Raw genomic sequence first — 21,345 nt, forward strand, 5'->3', positions numbered from 1 at the left:
CTAAATTTGTAAATACAGTAATTACAACATAACATTACTGCGTATTGAACTACTTTTTCTGTCAAATTTGTTGTATAACATGATGTTTTGGTGCTTGATTTGTAAAATCATAACCTATTTTGATGTTTAATAGTCTTTTTCTTAATCTCTCCTTATTATCCAACATATTCGCTTATCCAATGTTCTGCCGGCCCACTTATGTTGGATAAGTGAGACTCTACTGTAATGGAAAAACCTTTTCTTTAGCTCCATTCAGAGTCCAGAATGCCTTTGAATCTTTCGAGAAAACTTTTCTGTCTGAACAAGAGCTTGGTAGTAATATGCAACAACTAAGGACTTCGCTGCATGAAGCTGCCATTCTGCAATATTTGCACCATCACTTGTTTCCAGGAACTTGTTAGGGCAGCCACTCTTGGTCTCATAGCCCTTCTGGTTGCAAGATAGCAATGCCTCTTGACTCAATGGTCCCAAAACTGGACTCCCTGTTAGATAAGCAAAGGACTCTGCATTGTGCAATAGGAGATGTCACCATAGATGATATTTCTGCTTTTATGCCAGTTTGCCACCTTTGTGAGATAAAGTCCTGCCAATGTTCCCTGTTAACAAGTTTAGGTAATGACATTTATGACATTATTACTTCTAAGACACTGCTTTTGGGGGAAGCTGGCTCATTTGAGGTAATTACTTTAGCACTTTCCATTTTAAATTTATTTTAGGTGTTAGTGATAATGCTAATTATGTAGTAGTAGTAAGTAATGGTGGGGGCAATAGTAGTAATAACACAGCTAAAATTAATGAGCAACATAATGAGCTCTTCTAATAATGAATAATGAGAAGATTTAATAAGATTGTTTTTAATATATACACACAGGAGTGATATTTAACTAGGAGTAAATTAATTTGAGAAAACAACGTTATAAGGGGTAGCTCAGAAAAGCAACAAGCCTACCTATGTGAAATGTTTAACATTCCTGACATATGGGTATTAGCTGGGACTCTTTCTGCCATATGAGAATAGTTGGAGGCTATCTATCAGTCCTTAGTATAAAGTAGAGATACTTAAAACTACTAATGTTTTTCTAATCCCTGTGGACTGAATTCTCTTGAAGATATATTTTGGGGATACCTTAGTTTCCATACCCTACACACTCTCATCTCCCTTCCTCATACATAAACATTCTGCCACTATTTTCTCCCGATGTGCGTCTGTTTCTCATCAGTATGTAAGTGAATAGACTAAAGAGGGATGGAGAGCAATGTTTTGAAGGAAAGTGTCTTTCTTTTTTGTCTGGAGGCTAAAAGCACATTTCAGCACACTGATTCTTCCATGCAGCGGGTTCAATGAAAATATGCCAGAAGGAGAGGCCTAGTGCTGTTACCAGAATGTAGCCTGAGGGTTACAGGAATAATGTCTTGTTTCTGTTTTTGCTTGGATTCAGGCTCCACACAGGTGTAAGTTGCAACGTCTGTTCAATGGGCTTACAGACAACCTCCTAGCAAGTTTCCAAATGCGGGTATTCAGCAAGGGTTCTTCAGATCCAAAGAAAGAAAGCAAGGAAGGGATCCTAAGTCCAAACTATATTCACTACATTTCATTGTGGCTGGATAAAACACAGTCCTGGGACCTCATCAGATGCAGTCTTCTCTGCATCTTCTCTCAGTTTCTCTGTGCTGCCAAAGTGGAGTCCCATGGAGGCCATCACATGATGCAAGGTCACTTCCAATGGGACTCCATGGAAATCCGTTTCCGCAATACAGAGAAACGGAGCCTAGAATACCTTTTGAAGCATCAGGTAACTCTTAACAGGAGAAAGCAGGGAAAGTCAGATCATTCTCGGTGGGAAGGACTGGAGCAGGGGTCCTCAAACTTTTCAAGTGGAGGGCCGATTCACAGTCCCTCAGACTGTTGGCGGGCCGGACTAGGATGAAATAGTCCAAAATTAGGAGTGTTGTTGTTGTGTGCCTTCAAGTCGTTTCAGACTTAGGTCAACCTGAAGTCTAAAGTTTGGGACAGAGGCCAGGTCAATGACCTTGGAGGTCCGCATACAGCCCATGGGCCTTAGTTTGGGGACCCCTGATCTAGACAATCTCATAAGACCATAGGTAAGCAAAGAGACCTCCAAAGACCATTTAAACGGTTTCATAAGACCATTGGTAAGGGACCCTCAAAGGCCATCCAGATGATCTCATAGGACCATAGGTAAGGAAAGTTACCTCCAAAAGCCATCTAGATGGTCTCATAAGACCATAGATAAGGAAAGGGATCCTCAAAGACCATCTAGATGGTTTCATAAGACCATAGGTAAGGAAAGGGCCCCCCAAAAGCCATCAAGACAATCTCATAAAACCATAGTTAAGTAAAGGCACCCTCAAAGGCCATCTAGATGGTCTCATATGACCATAGGTAATGAAAGTGACCTCCAAAAGCCATTTAGATGGTCTCATACGGCCATAGCTAAGCAAAGAGACCTCCAAAGACCATCTAGACGATCTCATAAAGCTATAAGTAAGCAAAGAGATCTCCAAAGACCACGTAGACTTAGGTCAACCCTAAGTCTAAAGTTTAGGACAGCGGCCAGGTCAATGACCTTGGAGGGCCGCATCTGGCCCCCGGGCCTTAGTTTGAGGACCCCTGGACTGGAGTAAAACAGTTCCCTCCACATTTTCCTGCTTTCTCCCTGCTCATAGAATGCATCTGATGAGATCCCTAGATTTTTTTTCTTTATTCCCATTTTACCTGCATTATTTGCCTTTTACCTTTCAGAACTCAGTTGAATGTTTCACACTTGAAGCGGTTCCTTGGCCCTATTGTACCTCCAGAAAACATTGATCTCATTTGATTTCAGAAGCTAAGAAGGATTGGGTACATTATTACATGAAAGGGAGACTACAGTGTTCCTTCACTTATCGCTGGGGTTAGGTTCCAGGACCACCCGCAATAAGTGAAAATCCGCGAAGTAGGGACACTATATTTATTTTAATAGTCATACATTATTTTAATAGTTATACACTATTTTAAGTATTTATCAACCAATTGTGTGTTGATAAATTGCCTCCTTCTCCTCCCGTTGCCGCTTGGGCTCCTTTTCTCTCCCTTCGGCTTCTCCTTCTTCCCTTCCTTAGGCTGTAAATGGTAACTTTTTAATGATTTATAACAGTCTTTTAGAGTTTATTGAAAAACCGCGAAACAGCGAATCCATGAAAAGTGAACTGCAAAGTAGTGAGGGAACACTGTACTAGGTAATATCAGAGATCTCCTGGTAGGTCTGGAGTCCCATATGCTTTCCAGAACACCAGATAAACAATGATCTCAATGACTATCAGTTCTTATGTTCCCTTTGATTGCTACCAGACATAAGGTTGTGTAGTGTCCATCTCTAAACATGGGTCCCCGTACCTGCAACCTCTCCTTATCCCCAAAACAAATTTTTATTCTCCAATTGCACCTCACTTTAAATAGAGGAGCCTCTGGTGGCCTAGGGGATAAAAGCCTCGTGACTTGAAGGTTGGGTTGCTGACCTGAAAGCTGCCAGGTTCGAATCCCACCCGGGGAGAGTGCGGATGAGCTCCCTCGATTAGCTCCAGCTCCATGCGGGGACATGAGAGAAGCCTCCCACAAGGATGGTAAAAACATCAAAACATCTTGGCGTCCCCTGGGCAACGTCCTTGCAGACGGCCAATTCTCTCACTCCAGAAGCAACTCCAGTTGCTCCTGACACGAAAAAAAAAAAACTTTAAATAGAGAAGTTGCTGTAGCTATTTTTTCTTCATCAGGACTCATGGAGATTGGGTGATTTCTTATCCCTTCTATGTTTTGATTTTTTTTTACCTTATTTTAATATAATGAAGGGCGTACTTTTGTTCTAATTGTTCTTTAATCCATTATGTCATTAAACTAATGAGCAATAAAGGGGCTTCTAAATCACTTTCTGAAACTGAGAGCAGACTAGAAATGGCAGAGCAAAAGTCAGGAAAAAGTTATTGACTTAGAGATTATATGAAACAGTGTTTTTAGAATGATGACTGTTTGTAACTCCTGGGGCTGATTCTGTGTGTTGAAGTTTCAGAAATTTATTTATTTTATTTACAGCATTTATATTCCGCCCTTCTCACCCCGAAGGGGACTCAGGGCGGATCACATTACACATATAGGCAAACATTCAATGCCTTTTAACATAGAACAAAGACAAACAAACATAGGCTCTGAGCGGGCCTCGAACTCATGACCTCCTGGTCAGAGTCATTCATTGCAATGATTCATCGCAGCTGCTCTCCAGCCTGCGCCACAGCCCGAGCCTGAGAAATTGTAGCTAAGATTAAAACATGTGGGGAATAGAGGACACCTGGCACTGGCATGGCAGCCAGTAGGTCCAACCCAAGACCATACACTGCTGGAGGCAAAGCAGCAAAGAGCACCTTACTCACTCATGTCAAATCAAAGTTCATAGCACTCAAAAGCCAGCTCAACTATTTTCATTCTTGATAGAGAATCTCCCAAAAACATATCTCCCAACTGTGTTGTCGAAGGCTTTCATGGCCGGGATCACAGGGATGTTGTATGTCTTTCGGGCTGTGTGGTCATGTTCTAGAAGTATTCTCTCCTGACGTTTCGCCCACATCTATGGCAGGCATCCTCAGAGGTTGTGAGGTATGGTATCTCCCAACTCTTGCCATTGAAACACAATGGCTACTTTTAAAATCGGTGCTCATTCATGACATCTAAATAGTGCTGCTTGAGAGGCCCACCTCACACTACTAAATGATAGAATCAGCCTTCTCTGCCAGTAACTTTGGTTCTGAAAAATTTTACATTTCTCCTCCTTTTGCTCCCTTCCAGATGATGAACTGAGATTCTGCTTTTCCGTTCTTCACAAAGGTAAGAAGAATTGTGTGAAGGAACAAGGTTTTATCATCAACTTCCCTGAGGTGTTGGGGTAACCCTTCAAGACAGAAAATGCAACATGAATTAGAACAAGGCCTAAGTTTTAAATCACAGGCGGTACCTAATACTGTGCCTATCTCTAGAAAGGCCAAGCTGCTCATCTCACTATAATCCCTGACTTTTGGCTGTGCTGATTGCTTCTGGTACTTGGTATTCAAAACCAACTGAAAAGAAATTGGGTTGTTGTATGTCTTTCGTGCTGTGTGGCCATGTTCCAGAAGTATTCTCTCCTGACGTTTCGCCCACATCTATGGCAGGCATCCTCAGAGGTTGTGAGGTATGGATAAACTAAGTAAGGAAAGGAAAGAATATATATATCTGTGGAGAGTCCAGGGTGTGGCAAGAGTCCTTTGTCAGTTGGAAGCCAGCATTAATGTTTCAGTTAATCACCCTAATTAGCATTGGAAAGGTTTTGTCTCTTGCCTGGGGGCATCCTTTGTTCAGTCATTAGCTGTCCTCTGCCCTCAGAGTGTTGGTTCCCATCTACTGTTTTGATTTTAGAATTTTTTTAATACTGGTAGCCAGATTTTGTTCATTTTCATGGTTTCTTCCTTTCTGTTGTCCACATGCTTGTGGATTTCAATGGCTTCTCTGTGTAGTCTGACATGATAGTTGTTGGAATTGTCCAGCATTTCTGTGTTCTCAAATACAGTAGAGTTCCGGTTATTCGACATAAACGGGTGGGCCGAATGTCGAATAACTGGATCTGAGGGATAATAGGGAGGCCCTATTATCCAGCAAGCCGGTTGAAGGAAGTGTCCCATGCACGTTGCTAGGTAGATAGCAAGCTACCTAGCAACGTGCAGGAGCGCTTCTGCTCCGCCTCTCGGGAGGTGCCCGTGCGCGTTGCTAGGTAGATAACGCTCAGGGGTGCTTCCTAAGCCGAGTGCTCACCGCTCCGCCCCTTGGGAAGCGCCCGTGCGTGTTGCTAGGTAGCTTGCTATCTACCTAGCAACGCGCACAGGCGCCTCCCAAGGGGCAGAGCAGCGAGCACTCGGCTTAGCGAAGCGCCTGTGCGCGTTGCTAGGTAGCTTGCTATCTACCTAGCAACGCTCACGGGCGCTTCTCTGCTTGCTGCCCTGCCTCTTGGGAGGTGCCTGTGCGCGTTGCTAGGTAGATAGCAAGCTACCTAGCAACGTGCATGAGCGCCTCCCAAGGGGCCTGGGACGTCGGATAATACGGAGTGTCGGTTAACCAGAAGTCGGTTAACCAGAACTCTACTGTAATATACTGTGTCCAGGCTGCTTCATCAAGTGCTCTGCTACGGCTGATTTCTCTGGTTGAATTAGTCTGCAGTGCCAAAGAAATTGTTTTTATGGGTTCTATGTTGACTGACACTCTTCAAAACTTCTTATAATAACAATTTCCAGCTGAGAGTCTGCACCACAGTCTATGTTGCACAACTTTACACAGATCCACAGTGGCATTGCAGAAGTGCAATGAAGTCCCTTTAGTGAATTGAGAAGATAAGTATTGGATCACTAGCCAGAATGTCCTAATGCCCATAAGTTATTGAGTTCTTCTGATATGCTTTGGGCTCTGCCATTATGCATGTGGTGCTTCTGATATGCATGGGACATTCATATTGTGTTCAACCACTTCCTAGTTAGTGTCCCAGTCAACATTGGGAGGAATGTTCTGAGGCACATTGCTACCCGTTGCACATTGGAGCATGGCATATCAGCCACTCCTAGGTACAGGTACAGTAGAGTCTCACTTATCCAACATTCTGGATTATCCAATGCATTTTTGTAGTCAATGTTTTCAATACATCACGATATTTTGGTGCTAAATTCGTAAATACAGTAATTACTAATAACATAACATTACTGCGTATTGAACTACTTTTTCTGTCAAATTTGTTGTATAACATGATGTTTTGGTGCTTAATTTGTAAAATCATAACCTAATTTGATGTGTAATAGGCTTTTCCTTAATCCCTCCTTATTATCCAACATATTCGCTTATCCAACGTTCTGCCGGCCCGTTTATGTTGGATAAGTGAGACTCTACTGTATTGTGAAACTGTTCAATTCTATTTTGATACACACAAGTCCACCCATGAAGGTATGGGTCCCATACCAAATTGCAACTTCTCTTTTTACTTGGAGATGGTGAATACTAAACTTGAGACGTGAAGCTTCAGCAATTTCAATGTAATGTATATTATTATCTATCGTATTGTTTAATGTGTTATGGTGTGTTGTTCTTTTATATTTTGTTATATTGTATTGTTCTGGGCATGGCCCCATGTAAGCCGCCCCGAGTCCCCGTTGGGGAGATGGTGGCGGGGTATAAATAAAGATTATTATTATTATTATTATTATTATTATTATTATTATTATTAATGAAAAAAGAATAATTTGCTACATCTTCAAGAGTGTAGATATTTAGTGTTGCATTTTTTTTTGTTCTTGGCCTTTAAAAAAATCCTCCCACAGTCACAAGCTGAGGGTTAACTTAGTTGGAAACATGTGCTAACGCAGCTTTTCATGTTGAATATTTACAGACATCTCTGACTCCTCCAGCCTCACCATTTGCAATTTGTCCAGAAGAGCGTATAAATAAATATGGAATACCTTTTAATATGATTACCTGAACTGACACTTTGCATTTAAAGAGGGCAAAATCAATGCAGCATCAAGAGATCTTTCAACTCAATTGGCAGTCTTGCCTGGTGATCTGTTTTCCTCTCGTCCTGAACCAGCAGAATAATAATGTTTAAAAACCCTAAAAGCTGCATTAGTTTTTAATTAAGACTCCGGTATTATTAGGCTTTATGAGACACTGCCAATGCACAGATGAATTACCATTTAATTAAGCTTTCCAAGAAACTTTTGAAGACGTCAGATTAAATATGGACTCGGATTTCTTGAAGGGTTTTTTTCTTTTTTTTAACTGACTGTGTTTAGAGAAAACAACAACAACATGGTTTTAATTGTTTTCTCTCCCTAATGAAAAAGGAGACGCCATTACAACCGAGATGATTTTAGATACTTAGCAAACCACTTAAGCATTCCTTGCCTAAAAAAAGTCACCTCAAGACAACAGTTGCAGGTGAGAATTCAATAGTAGTCCCCACTGGAGTAAATGCACTGATATAATTGCCAAATGGTAAGGCAGTGTTTATGTACACACACACCTTTGATTAAATGGATCTACTCAAAGCTATGGAAGAAATAACTGGTTTTGCCAAACATCATGTCCTCCATGCCCTAAACTAGACTGCTAATCTCCAATGTGGACAGTAAGTAAGAGAGAATAAGTTTGATAGGCTTCAGTTTCCAGTCCACCTGGAATTTGGGGTAGTAGTATATAGGATTGGGTACTAACCTGCTTTTTGGATAGACAAAGAATCAAAAGACAGTCCTTTCAATTGCTTGGTGATACAGCCATGTCATTTTCTCACAATGTAAAACTATAACCTTGAGTTTTCTGGCCTATTGTTGTTAGCACAGAACTTCAGTAAACCCAAGAATTGATCACAATCACATTTTACACTGGCTATGGCAGAATGAGAGCCTTGTCTGGTCTTGGAACTTAACTAGTGTGAGTCCTAGTTAGTACTTGGATGGGAGACAGCCAAAGAATACAAGCAGCTGCTTCTCAGTTCCTTGCTTAAGAGGGTAAAAGATAAAGGTTTCCCCTGACGTTAAGTCCAGTCATGTCTGACTCTGGGGGTTGGTGCTCATTTCCATTTCCAAGCCGAAGAGCCGGCGTTGTCCGTAGACACCTCCAAGGTCATGTGGCTGGCATGACTGCATGGAGCACCGTTACCTTTCCCGCCGGAGCGGTACCTATTGATCTACTCACATTGGCATGTTTTCGAACTGCTAGGTTGGCAGGAGCTGGAGCTAACAGCAGCCGCTCATGCCGCTCCCAGGGTTTGAACCTGGGACCTTTCGGTCTCCAGCTCAGTGCTTTAACGCACTTCGCCACCTGGTGAAATTCACGAAGCTGGCATAAGTTGGAAGGCAAACACACAAGCTCAAAGCAGAATGAGAATTCAATTTACCAAGTGACCCTATATCAGAAGAATAGTGTGGGGATATCAAAATGGCATCAATATAATTTTATTTTTAAAAATTTTGGGGAACAGAGCCATGTAAACAGTGGCCTTCCAGGGTCACTGGATACTACTGCTTGCTCTTGAATATTAGGTGCTAAGGATATAAGTAGGTAAAGGTAAAGGTTTCCCCTGACATTAAGTCCAGTCATGTCTGACTCTGGGCGTTGGTGCTCATCTCCATTTCTAAGCTGAAGAGCCAGCATTGTCCGTAGACACCTCCAAGGTCATGTGGCCAGCATGACTGCATGGAGCGCCGTTACCTTCCCTATTGATCTACTCACATTGGCATGTTTTTGAACTGCTAGGTTGGCAGGAGCTGGAGCTAACAGCGGGCGCTCAAGCCACTCCCGGGATTTGAATCTGGACCTTTCGGTCTGCAAGTTCAGCAGCTCAGCGCTTTAACGCACTTTGCCACCGGGGCTCCTCAAGGATATAAGTAGTAGACCATAAATAGCATAGAAGAAATAGCATGTTTTAGGGCTCAGGCATCTACCCATTCTCTTTGCCTCCATCTCATGAGTAATCTCTTAGTCTGAAGGCTCTTTTGAGTACTGGAGGGCTTTGACATTACAAGTGTGACATGTCAAAAGTCTGTGGTGTATTGAGAGGATTTGTCCCTTTTGAAAGCAACTCAACATTGTTTAAAGATAGACTAATAAATGTCAATCAATACCTTCCAATCGCCAGATGTTCCCATCACCTAGCATGGTGTGGTGGGTCAATTCTGCTTCTGTGACAGCAGTGAAGTGATGTCAGGGGATGGGATTCTCTATCTCTTTCCATTGCCATCCCCAAGCTGGCTGTTTTCCTTTTACTTTGTATTTTATAGTTATTGTAGTCTACTTTTTCAAATTTTGAATTGCCAAAGTGCTCTAAAAATAAAATAATTGTGTAACAGCGGTTGATCAGAAAAGCAGGGTTGTAGAAGTAAATTGTTGAAGAGATATGGAATATAAAAGGGTCTCCACCTAGTATGTGTCTTCTGTCAATGATTTATCATGTCAGAAGTGAACCGAGGTTACAAGTTGCAATGTATTTGAGAACACAAACAAAGTTAAAAAACTTAGCATTATACTAAATGTCCTTTGACCAGTAGCTGGGCCACTTGATGTGTCTCTGGTGTTGCTATAAGAAAGTATTCCATTGTGCATGTGTCAGGGCTCAGGCTGCATTGTAGTAGGTAGTCTGTTGTTTGCTCTTCTCCACACTCACATAGAATGATAGAATCATAGAGCTGGAAGAGATCTCATGGGCCATCCAGTCCAACCCCTTGCCAAGAAGCAGGAAAATCACATCCAAAGCACCCCCGACAGATGGCCATCCAGCCTCTGCTTAAAAGCCTCCAAAGAAGGGTCCTCCATCACTTTCACATTACTTTCATATGTCATGGACTCCTCTTTGTAGCCCCATTTCTTTAGGTTGGCTCTGCATCTCGTGGTGCCAGAGCTCAGTCTGTTCAGTGCCTTCCAAATCACCCAGTCTTCTGTGTGCCCAGGAGGGAGCCTCTCATCCAGTGTCACCCACTGATTGAGGTTCCGGGTTTTAGCCTGCCACTTTTGGACTCTCGCTTGCTGATGTGTTCCTGCGAGTTAATCTTAGAAAACTATTTATTGATTTAAGGCATTGGTGTGCTGGCTGATATCCAAACAGTGGATGGGCCAGAGCTGTCAATGCCTTGGTCCTGTCATATTGCTACTGAAGTGGGATAATGAGTTTGTGCAATAAAGCCTAAGGATTACCAAGCAAACAGTTATCCATACAGTAGAGTCTCACTTATCCAAGCTAAACGGGCCGGCAGAAGCTTGGATAAGTGAATATCTTGGATAATAAGGAGGCATTAAGGAAAAGCCTATTAAACATCAAATTTGGTTATGATTTTACAAATTAAGAACCAAAACATCATGTTATACAACAAATTTGACAGAAAAAGTAGTTCAATATGCAGTAATGTTATGTTGTAATTACTGTATTTACGAATTTAACACCAAAATATCACGATATATTGAAAACATTGACTACAATGTTTTTTTAATGCCTTTTAAATTTATTTGTATGTTTTTGTATTTGATATTACTGTATGCTGGTTTTATATCTGTAAGCCGCCCCGAGTCCCTCTGGGGAGATGGTGGCGAGGTACAAAAATAAAATTATTATTATTATTATTACAAAAATGGCTTGGATAATCCAGAGGCTTGGATAAGTGAGATTCTACTGTATTACTTTTTTGTTCGTTTAGAAGTGGCTGATTTCCCATCAATAAATTTGCCTTTTTTGCAGAGCTTGGAGAGGTTTTATTTAGAAAATATTATTCTGAAGCCTTCCATAAATGAACAATGGTTGCCTGACAATCTAAGATCTGCAACCTGTCCTCCCCACTAACCTGTTGATATATCGTAAAATTCAGATTCGAAACCGATATGTTATGCCAGTTTTGGGTTGCAGGGGTGGTGGGGCATCCATAAATATGCATCAAAGTGCATCTTGAAGAATTTTGGATTTCTTTTAAGGAAAGAACCTTGCAATTAAACAGAAATAGAGCAGAACTAAATGATGGTTAAAATGTGACTAGAAATAAATTCACACTTCTCTAGCTCAGTTCTATCTCTCCCTCTTGTATTGGAAGCAACAGGGTGTGATATTTGTCTCTAATTTGGGATTCTAGGGATTCTTGCCAACTTCTTTTCTCCTTATATCGGTGGCACACAGACTCTATGCTGAGTATCTTGTTAAAGTTTGAATCCAGAAGAGGACAAGGAGACAGATGGGATACATCAGTAAGGTTTGAGTGGAAATCAGAGCACTATGCGATATGATGCTGCTGCAGAGGGAAGCGTATGTGAGGTGAGAGGAATAAGAGAGCTTCGGTTTTTTAAAAGAACATTTAAGCAATCAGAAATAGAGCTGTGATGGTATATGTTGCACCTCATCCAGATGCAAAGGATCAAGATGGGATTTAGGAAGAAAAATCCCTGCATATTGCATGCATTTAATGTCTTTATTTTACCCAGTCTTGTGCTCCCATCTCGTTTGCATTGAGATTCAGCTCGGGACAGAACAGAAGCTTGGATGGAATTACATTAGCTTTCCCCTGGGTATAAAGCAGTGTGTGGTAAACCTCCAAGATATTGGATGGATAGCAGAGCATTCTCTGTGCGGTGTATAATATCATTTGTCCCTTAGGCAGTTCCCTGATGTGGGTTTTTGGTTGCCAAGTATTTTTTTGCCTTCCCTCCATCTTGTTACTTTGATAAAAATGCAACAGATATTTCTTCCTTTTCTCGTTCTCAGCAGGATTTTTTCCTTAGTATGGAACTTTTTAAAGTCACATTATTAGTAAATGAAAGAAAACCACTTGATCTATCAAGAAAGAAAGGGTTTTTTTATTTTTTAAGAAAGAAAGGGAATAAGTTTTAGTTTGGTTTCCTGCTTGGAAATAAAAAACACAATTTCTGGGAACAAATCTGGTGCAAATACTTCTTAAAATGTGTTTAAGGGCACTTTGGGACTAGACAAAGGACTCTGTAGAGGATACAGCCCTATAAGGTCTTCTGGAGATCCTAATGTAGCACCATAGCTTTCCATAGTTGCCCATATTTGGTGTAATTGGATGCATGTCCAGTAGAGACATACAATGGATAAAAAAGTTTCAAAACTCAATACAAAAATGCGAGGAGGATGGCACTGGTGTCAAGGACAGAACGCCACAAGATAAGATATAACAAAGTTTATTGGAGTTACAGAACCAAAAATGCCCGTAAAAGACAAGGGCTAGGCAAACATTGGCCTTAAAAGTAAAAAGACACAAGGAAAACGTTCAAAAGATAAACCGGATTAAACCGGAGTTTAATCCGGGTTAAACCAAAAAAGCTTACTTCAGCCTGGGACTTAAACAAACAAAAGGTTCAAAGGAATACAAAAAACTGGCAGCAGATGCTTCTCTGCTGCCAAAGGCTATGTTTGAGTAACTAAGAGGTTACTCCTCCACACAGCAAGCAATTTCCAGATACAAACGCAACATTCAAGGGCAGAAGCGGTCAGCGAAGTTCCAATCCGGTCCGAAGGTCGTAAGGCAGGTACAGACGTTTGTAGTTCACCAGGTCCAACGATAATCACAGGAAGGAGAGTCCGAGGCCGTAGTCAGTCAGTCAGTCAGTCAGTCCAGAATAAACAGATGGCGTCCGTCAAGAAGACGACGGAGGTCCAAGGTAGTCAGCAAACGAATCACACCCGTCTTCAGGAATTTCCCACACAGAGCCCAAGCGTTCGTCCAGATTACCTTGCCCAACGCAATTAGCCATTGCTTCCAAACCCCATTTTATGCCAGTTTACAACTCCTCATCACTATCAGCTGTTACCCTAATTCCAGGCGTTTCCTCATCACTTTCCTCATCAGAACTGAAACACCTTTGACTACGCCCCACAGCATCCCCAGCTGTGGATCCCGTCCCATCCCTCCAGCTTGTCCACGGGTCTAATCCTGAAGGTCCCCAATCGCCTTCCATACTATCATTGCCAGTGGCACCCAAATCCTCCCTCACACGAGTCCATTCCATGTCATCCTCCTCTGAGCTAACCATCTCTTCCTCCATTCTCTCAGTAAAACCCTCAAAGGAATCCTCGTCAGATGGTTCTGCAAATAAGTCCCGCAGCCGCTTCCTTTCTCGCTCCTCGAGAGTATCTGACTCCCGAGGAGTCTTACGACCACGTCTCCCAGTATCGGAGCCATAAGTCTCAACCATAACAACTGGTGCTTCATTTCTAAAGTGTTTCTAAAGTATCTCTAGTGAAAAGTTTGATACAATAACAAGAGTAATGAAATATCATTACTATTTCGTTACAGTAATTGTACGTAATCTATATATATAAAAGGGTAATGAAATTTCGGCCTAGGACAAAACAACAAAACTACACATCCCAGAAACACTAAACTTGGCAGCACAACCCCTCATCCATGCCTCTACATTCATACAACAAAAAGAAAAGAAAAATAAAGTCCTAATTAGAGGGAGAAGAATAATTGTTTTTATCCAATTGCTGCCAGTTAGAAGGCTAAGCTCTGCCCACTTGGTCTCCTAGCAACCCACTCAGCCCAGGGGACAGGCAGAGTTAGGCCTCACTTTGGCCTCTTCCACACTGCCTATAAAATACAGATTATCTGATTTGAACTGGATTATATGGCAGTGTAGACTCAAGGCGCTTCCACACAGCTATATAACCCATTTATAATAGACTTAATGTAAGGTAAAACCTTTACCCTTTACCTTAACTACCACCAATTCCTCAATACTTTATTTCCCATACCACCATACTTCTCCACAGCAACACGTGGCTGGGCACAGCTAGTTAAATTATTATAATTGGGGAAAGTTCAGGGCCTCTTTCCTTCCTCATTTTTAAAGCTATTGGGGTGAAACATGCTACAATGGTAGAACACTTAGCACACCTAAGCTCAGAATGTTTCACTTATTCATGGATTTTTGGCAAATTTTCAAAGTTTTTATAAACAAGAGTTGGTGGGACTACAAGGGACATCAGATGATGTCACTGAGCACATATAACCAGTAACTGCAGATCTCAAACTTGTCATTTAGGTTAAGCAAAATAGGTCTAACACAGAAGACCACATATGGATACAATATTTATATGGTGCACCTTACCCAGTCTACTTTTAAAACCTCTCCATTTTAATCCATGTTTTTATTAGTTCTTGTCATTTGTTTTTAATGGCTAATGTTTAAATTTTTATAATTGTGCATGTCTTTTGTCCATTGTTGTGTTTTATATTGCTACTAGCTTTGCCCGGCCACGCTGTGGCTTATGCTTTCAGAGTGTTGATCTTTATTTACTGTCCTGATTTTAGAGATTATATTGTTCTGTATTATTATATCACAGTAATTATTACATATTATATTTATAATCTTATATTATCGTCTTAGAACTGGATTATATGAGGGCCCCTTCTTCATAGCTGTATAAAATGCACACTGAAGTGGATTATATGGCAGTGTGGAGTCCAGATAATCCAAAGCAGATAATATAAGATTATAAATGGGTTATATAGCTGTGTGGAAGGGCCTTGAGTCTACACTGCCATATAATCCAGTGCAAATTAGATAATCTGTGGAAGAGGCTGAGGCCTAAATCTACCTGTCCCCTGGGCTGAGTTGGTTGCTAGGAGACCAAGTGGGCAGAGATTAGTCCTCTAACTGGCAGCAATTGGATAAAAACAATTATTCCTTTCCCTCTAATTAGGACTTTATTTTTCTTTTCTTTTTGTTGTATCAACCTAGAGGCATGGATGATGGGTTGTGTTGTCAAATTTCGAGGTTGGGGGGCAACAAGTTTTGTTGTTTTGTTGGTCGCCGTGATGCCATCACTCATTTATATATATAGATTGTTTTTATTCGGGCTTGGCCCCATGTAAGCCGCCCTGAGTCCCCTTTGGGGAGATAGAGGCGGGGTATAAAAATAAAGTTATTGTTATTGTTATTATTATTATTATTATTATTATTATTATTATTATTATTATATGGAAGGTGAGAGGGAATTTTCAAGCCATACTCTCTCCCTGACAATGAAGGAAGAAGAGTGAGACCCCCAAGATTTTAGGGTCAAACCCTGAAATCTGAGTATTCTATCAAAGGAAAACTAGATATAAACAACTTTGAATCAACACTCACTGTATTAAATCTTTAGAGAGCACCTTTCAATAAATGCACCCTAGTTTATTGAATAATGCAGCCGGCAACCCACTCGAAATTCTGAACACACCCTCATTGAAAATAACAGCTTAGCAGGCTCCCAAGGATGGTAAGTGGGCCATTGAAGAAGTCTTTTTTCATTGTGTCTAAAAGTCAGAGAAAGAAAGAGAAAACAAACACAGTAAACACAGAATTCATCTACCATGCCAGAAAAAACTATTCAGCCCTCCTGGGAGATCATTTCTCAGCTATCCCATCCCCGCCAGTGCCAACCGTTGCCCCTTCTCAGCTCCCTGCTGAACATGAATTGCAACTGCCTTGCCTAATGAATGCAATTTACCTGCTCTTTCCTCCCCTAACTCATAAGAATGACATTGCCAGACTCCTGGGGCCAATTTTCCTCCATTACTTTCACCCAAGCCCAGAGCTGCCATTGTCAGGACTAGATAAACACAGGCAGTCCTTTTCATATTGTGTTTGTCGTCAGAGGGGAAAATAAATTGAGTTCTAACCACACCTGATGAACAGCTATGTGGTTCTTTGGTTTATCATAATAAATTAGCATTTGCTCTCTCATTCAAGGTAGCACCAAAGCTCCTGCGCACAGCGGGATTTCCAAAGCTAAATCTAAGTTTGAGCATATTAACAGGGTAACTGCATTTAAAAAGTAAACAGCCACCTCCTCCTTCACTGCAGCCTGTTAATATCTCTCTGCCCCTGCATTGTTACCAGTTTTCTAATTGCACATGAAATCCCCACAGCTTGTGGGTTCGTTATTGGAATGCAAAATACAAATAAAAATTGAGCATAATCAGTTTACTTGGAGGGAAATTGACTACAGGATTACAATCCAATCCAATTGGGATGATTAAAGGTTCAAACCATTCCTTAAAATAAATTTAAAAATAATTAAATAAATGCATGAAGAATGAGAAAGAAGCAAAAAAGGATAGTCTCATCCATATAGACCCAAGGCTTTGATGATTAACTCTTAAAGGTCTTGGCTGGAACTTTCTATCATATTGCACATTATGCAACTTTACATATATTTTTACACAACAGACTTACTAATAAACCCTATTATGTACTGTGAGGTGTAACAAGACACTGGCAATGGTTTGCCAATGTGCATCAGCACATGTTAGCCTTTGTCCCAATACACAATGGGACTGATGTATAACAGGACCAAACATCCATCAGTCCAGTATGCTGTCAAAGTGGGATTTGTGTATTGGTAGTGTTTAAATGAAATGTGTGTCTTGTCTGTATTGCATACTGATTGCATTATCCAGAGTGTGCTATAGTCTGGAAAGAGTTAATTGCTGAGAAGCTGTGTTGACCTTGATGTGTGGCTGGAAACTGGGGAGTGTCCAAACACAAGTGTTTGTGCATTACTGATTACATCAGTTCAGTTCTGTTCAGTTCTGAGTAGAGTAAAGTCCTGTGTTTGTCTGCAAATCCGTTTGTCTTGATTATTACTGAAGTCAGTAAAACTAAGTATATAGTTTTACCATCGTCTCAGATGTCTCTTAGTTCTGCGTTCCACTGATTCCATCCAACTACTGCTGCGCTGCAAATTACTCTGACATATGCATCGGTCCCAATGCAAACTGGACACTTCACTGGCTCTTCTATGTATTAATGTACCATATATACTCAAGTATACACTGACCTGAATATAAACCGAGGCACCTAATTTTACCACAAAAAAACTGGGAAAACATTGACTCCGGTATAAGCCGAGGGTGGTAAATTTCAGAAATAAAAATAGATACCAATAAAATTACATTAATTGAGGCATCAGTAGGTTAAATGTTTTTGAATATTTACATCAAGCTCAAATTTAAGATAAGACTGTCCAACTCTTATCAAATCATTATTCTCATCTTCTTCAATGTAAATGCTTATGTATCCTTTTAATAATAATAGAGTAAAATAATACATGTAATAATAATAATAATAAATACAGGAAAATAATGCAAGTACAGTAGAGTCTCACTTATCCAACATAAATGGGCTGGCAGAACGTTGGATAAGCGAATATGTTGGATAATAAGGAGGGATTAAGGAAAAGCCTATTAAATATCAAATTAGGTTATGATTTTACAAATTAAGCACCAAAACATCATGTTATACAACTAATTTGACAGAAAAAGTAGTTCAATATGCAGTAATGCTATGTAGTAATTACTATATTTACGAATTTAGCACCAAAATATCACGATATATTGAAAACATTGACTACAAAAATACGTTGGATAATCCAGAACGTTGGATAAGCGAGTGTTGCATGACACTCTACTGTAATAATAAATAGAGTAAAATAATAAATGCAATAATAATAAGATCAGAGTCAAATAATAAATGTATTAATAATAATAATAATAAATAGAGTAAAATAAATGTGATAATAGCAACAATAATAGAGAAAAATAATAAATGTAATAATACCAATAATAATAGAGAAAAATAATAAATGTACCATATATTCTCGAGTATAAGCTGACCCAAATATAAGCCAACCAGGACCCTCACCCGAGTATAAGCCGAGGGGGGCTTTTTCAGTCTTAAAAAAAGGGCTGAAAAACTAGGCTTATACCCAAGTATATACAGTATGTGTTGGGCAGCTTCAGTATGATCTACTAGGAACCTGTCAATTCCACTGATGTAAATAGAGGAAAACTTTATTCTGTTCAGTTCTGATTTTTTTAAACCAAACTGTTAGCGTACTCATATTTGTTATACAAAACCATGTTGTTGTTTGTGTGTTTTAACATATACGTACATAGTTCTTTTCCATCCTCTCTCCCCCGTGTCATCATTTGATGGAAGGGATGCTTCCCTTAACAAGTTGATCTAAACATCCTTGGAATATCATATATCCCATCCAAGCTATGTATTTTGAGTGTTTTGATCTGTCTTTCTGTCTTGATGGGATTCACTGCAACAAAACTAAAGGGTTTCTAATGAATCTAAAACTCAATGCAAGTTCGACACTGTCATTCAGGCATCCGCCTAAATCATAGAAAACAGGCTATTAAAGCATTGTAGATATTAGATAATACCCTCCAAGATAAAAAAGGTAAATGTTTTCCCTGACGTTAAGTCCAGTCATGTCTGACTCTGGGGGTTGGTACTCATCTCCATTTCTAAGCCAAAGAGCCGGCATTGTCCATAGACACCTCCAAGGTCATGTGGCCGGCATAACTGCATGGAGTGCCCTTACCTTCCCGCCGGAGCGGTACCTATTGATCTACTCACATTTGCATGCTTTCGAACTGCTCAGTTGGCAGGAGCTGGAGCTAACAGCAGCCGCTCATTCCGCTCCCAGGATTTGAACCTGGGTCCTTTCTTCTCCAGCTCAGTGCTTTAATGCACTTCGCCACCGGGGCTCAACCCTCCAAGATATCACACATAAAAACTGGACATGTGTGTCCAAGTAACTTCCATAGTCTGGACTCATCTTTTTTACTCCTTTTCTCTACCCTTTGGTGCAATGGAGTGCCATCTCACATCATTTGGAAAAGTTGGGACTGTGGTTTCAAGATTCTGGCAATCGTAGCCAAAGCTATAACTTTTTAAGTTTTGTAGCTTTCCATTTTCATGAGGGACCAGAATGAAAAAAGAGAAAGGTCTATAAAACCAAAGAAAATCTGATTACTAAAACTTCACTGTATGGGCTCAAGATATCCTGCTGAGTCTTCCCGGAGAGCAAGATGATGGGAAACATGGGTTGTGTTCTCCGGTGCTGAAATCTAATAACCTGGAATCTAAGTTCTGATTACATTATGAGGGAACCTAAATATCTCAGTAGGGAACAAAGATCAGAATTACAGAAAAAGGGGTTTTTTTGCTGGGAAAACATCTTACACTACCTGATGCTTACCAAATTGAAGTAACCCCATAGCTCAGCTATAGTTATTTCACAGACTGCCCAGGGATACTAATATAGGTGGATTCGCCCTCCATGAAAGTCATGTTTGCTATGGAACAAGGTGAAGCATTTGGTTCTAGGAAACCATTCTGATGAGCAACGGGTATGGAAATCTCTTAAGTATAACACACCACCAATATGAAGAGGAACAGGATATGGGTATTTCCCTATACTACATTTGATCTGCCTGTCCTTAGTGTCTCTTTCCTTAGGTCACTCACTTACTCATTTTTAATAGGAGAGGATGTGTTTCTTTTTTGCTTATAGTTTCTGTACACATCTTAAATTGCACCAATGTCTTGAATGCCCCTGGAATTAGTCAATCACACACATTTTTGCTATGCACATACGTTAAAGATGCACAATTTACATGCATGTTTTGAAACTGCAATCAAGATGAAAATTCCAAAACATGAATAACACCCACCTAAATTTTCCTAAAGGAAAGCCAGTGGCAAATCATGAGATTCGTAATTGGGTGAGGGAAAGGCTGGGAAAGGGATTTGATATATACTAAAATAATTCTAAATATTTTTGTGCATCATTAAAAGTCAAACTGCATATTAAGCTTAATATAGGTATGGCTGAGGAGCCCTCAGTGGCACAGTAGGTTAAACCACTGAGCTGCTGAACTTGCTAACCAAAAGGTTGACAGAGTGAGCTCCCATTCTTAGCTCCAGCTTCTGCCAACCTAGCAGTTCAAAAACATGCAAATGTGAGTAGATCAATAGGTATCACTCTGGCGGGAAGGTAACGGTGCTCCATGGAGGTGTCTAAGGACAATGCCGGCTCTTTAGCTTAGAAATTGAGATGAGCACCAATCCCCAGAGTCGGACATGATTAGACTTAATGTCAGGGGAAGACCTTTATCTTGACCTTTACTTATGTATGGCTGAAGAAAGGGATCATCTTGCCCTATGACATCAATTAAGAAAGTGAGAGATTGGCAATACCCAGATATATGTGAAGGGAAAGTCATAGCTGGAATTCTGTGAGGCAGTTACAGTAGTGCAAGTTAGCCTTATAATCCTGTGACCTTTTTTTTTGTTCACACTGACGATTATGGCACCATTCCTTGACTGGAAATGCCTCCAAGCCCACCTTAAAATCTGTTAAATCTGTTCTGCTTGCAAGCGGGTCCAGCATAGGTCAATGCAGAAGGACAGAAATCTCTATTCGCACTGCCATTTGTTTTATTCTGGAAACAAATCACCAGCATTATCCAATTGGTTGAGCTACGAACATTTTCAGGTGGGTTTCAGGGGTCAGATCAGGAGACAGAACATAGCCCCAACATCACGGCTTTTTGTGCAATGCAAAATCTTGACATCTCCATTCTGTCTTTCTCTCTCCTCCCTTCCTATTCGTACCTTTAGGAAATTGAGACCTACGTTTTAGTATGCCTGAACTACCAAGTGGAAGAGTGTATTTATTTCTTCTCTGTGGATTGACAATACTGCTATCTTCTTAGTAGTCTTTCTCAGTGATGCAAGTAAGCCGTTGACCCTAAAACTAAAATTGCCTTTAAATTGCTTATGTTTCTTACCACATAAGTAATATTTTCTTCTTCCTAGCATTCCACGCTTAACAGCTAGCGCTACTCGTTTTGTTAAAACAAAATAAACAACATGATTTGAAAAAGGTAAATACTCTAAACATATGCATTTATGTGTCAAACTTATTTAAATAATAGTACCAC

At 40.4% G+C, this 21,345-nt stretch overlaps 2 long non-coding RNA genes across 4 annotated transcripts in view; one reads left to right on the top strand and one right to left on the bottom strand.

Moving 5' to 3' along the window:
* Positions 1–21,345, top strand: part of LOC134293414 (uncharacterized) — a 478,005-nt gene that overhangs the window by 442,359 nt on the left and 14,301 nt on the right. For all 3 annotated transcript variants that reach the window (XR_010000388.1, XR_010000387.1, XR_010000385.1), the window contains one exon: positions 4,838–4,876. This is a non-coding gene — a long non-coding RNA (uncharacterized LOC134293414). The remainder of the gene's footprint in view (positions 1–4,837; positions 4,877–21,345) is intronic.
* Positions 15,696–19,109, bottom strand: LOC134293513 (uncharacterized). Its single transcript, XR_010000451.1, has 2 exons — positions 18,498–19,109; positions 15,696–15,858 (listed from the first exon to the last, which is right to left on the bottom strand). It is a non-coding gene; the product is annotated as an uncharacterized LOC134293513 (long non-coding RNA).

Source organism: Anolis carolinensis, unplaced genomic scaffold (genome assembly GCF_035594765.1).
Source record: "Anolis carolinensis isolate JA03-04 unplaced genomic scaffold, rAnoCar3.1.pri scaffold_8, whole genome shotgun sequence".
Lineage (NCBI taxonomy): Eukaryota > Metazoa > Chordata > Lepidosauria > Squamata > Dactyloidae > Anolis > Anolis carolinensis.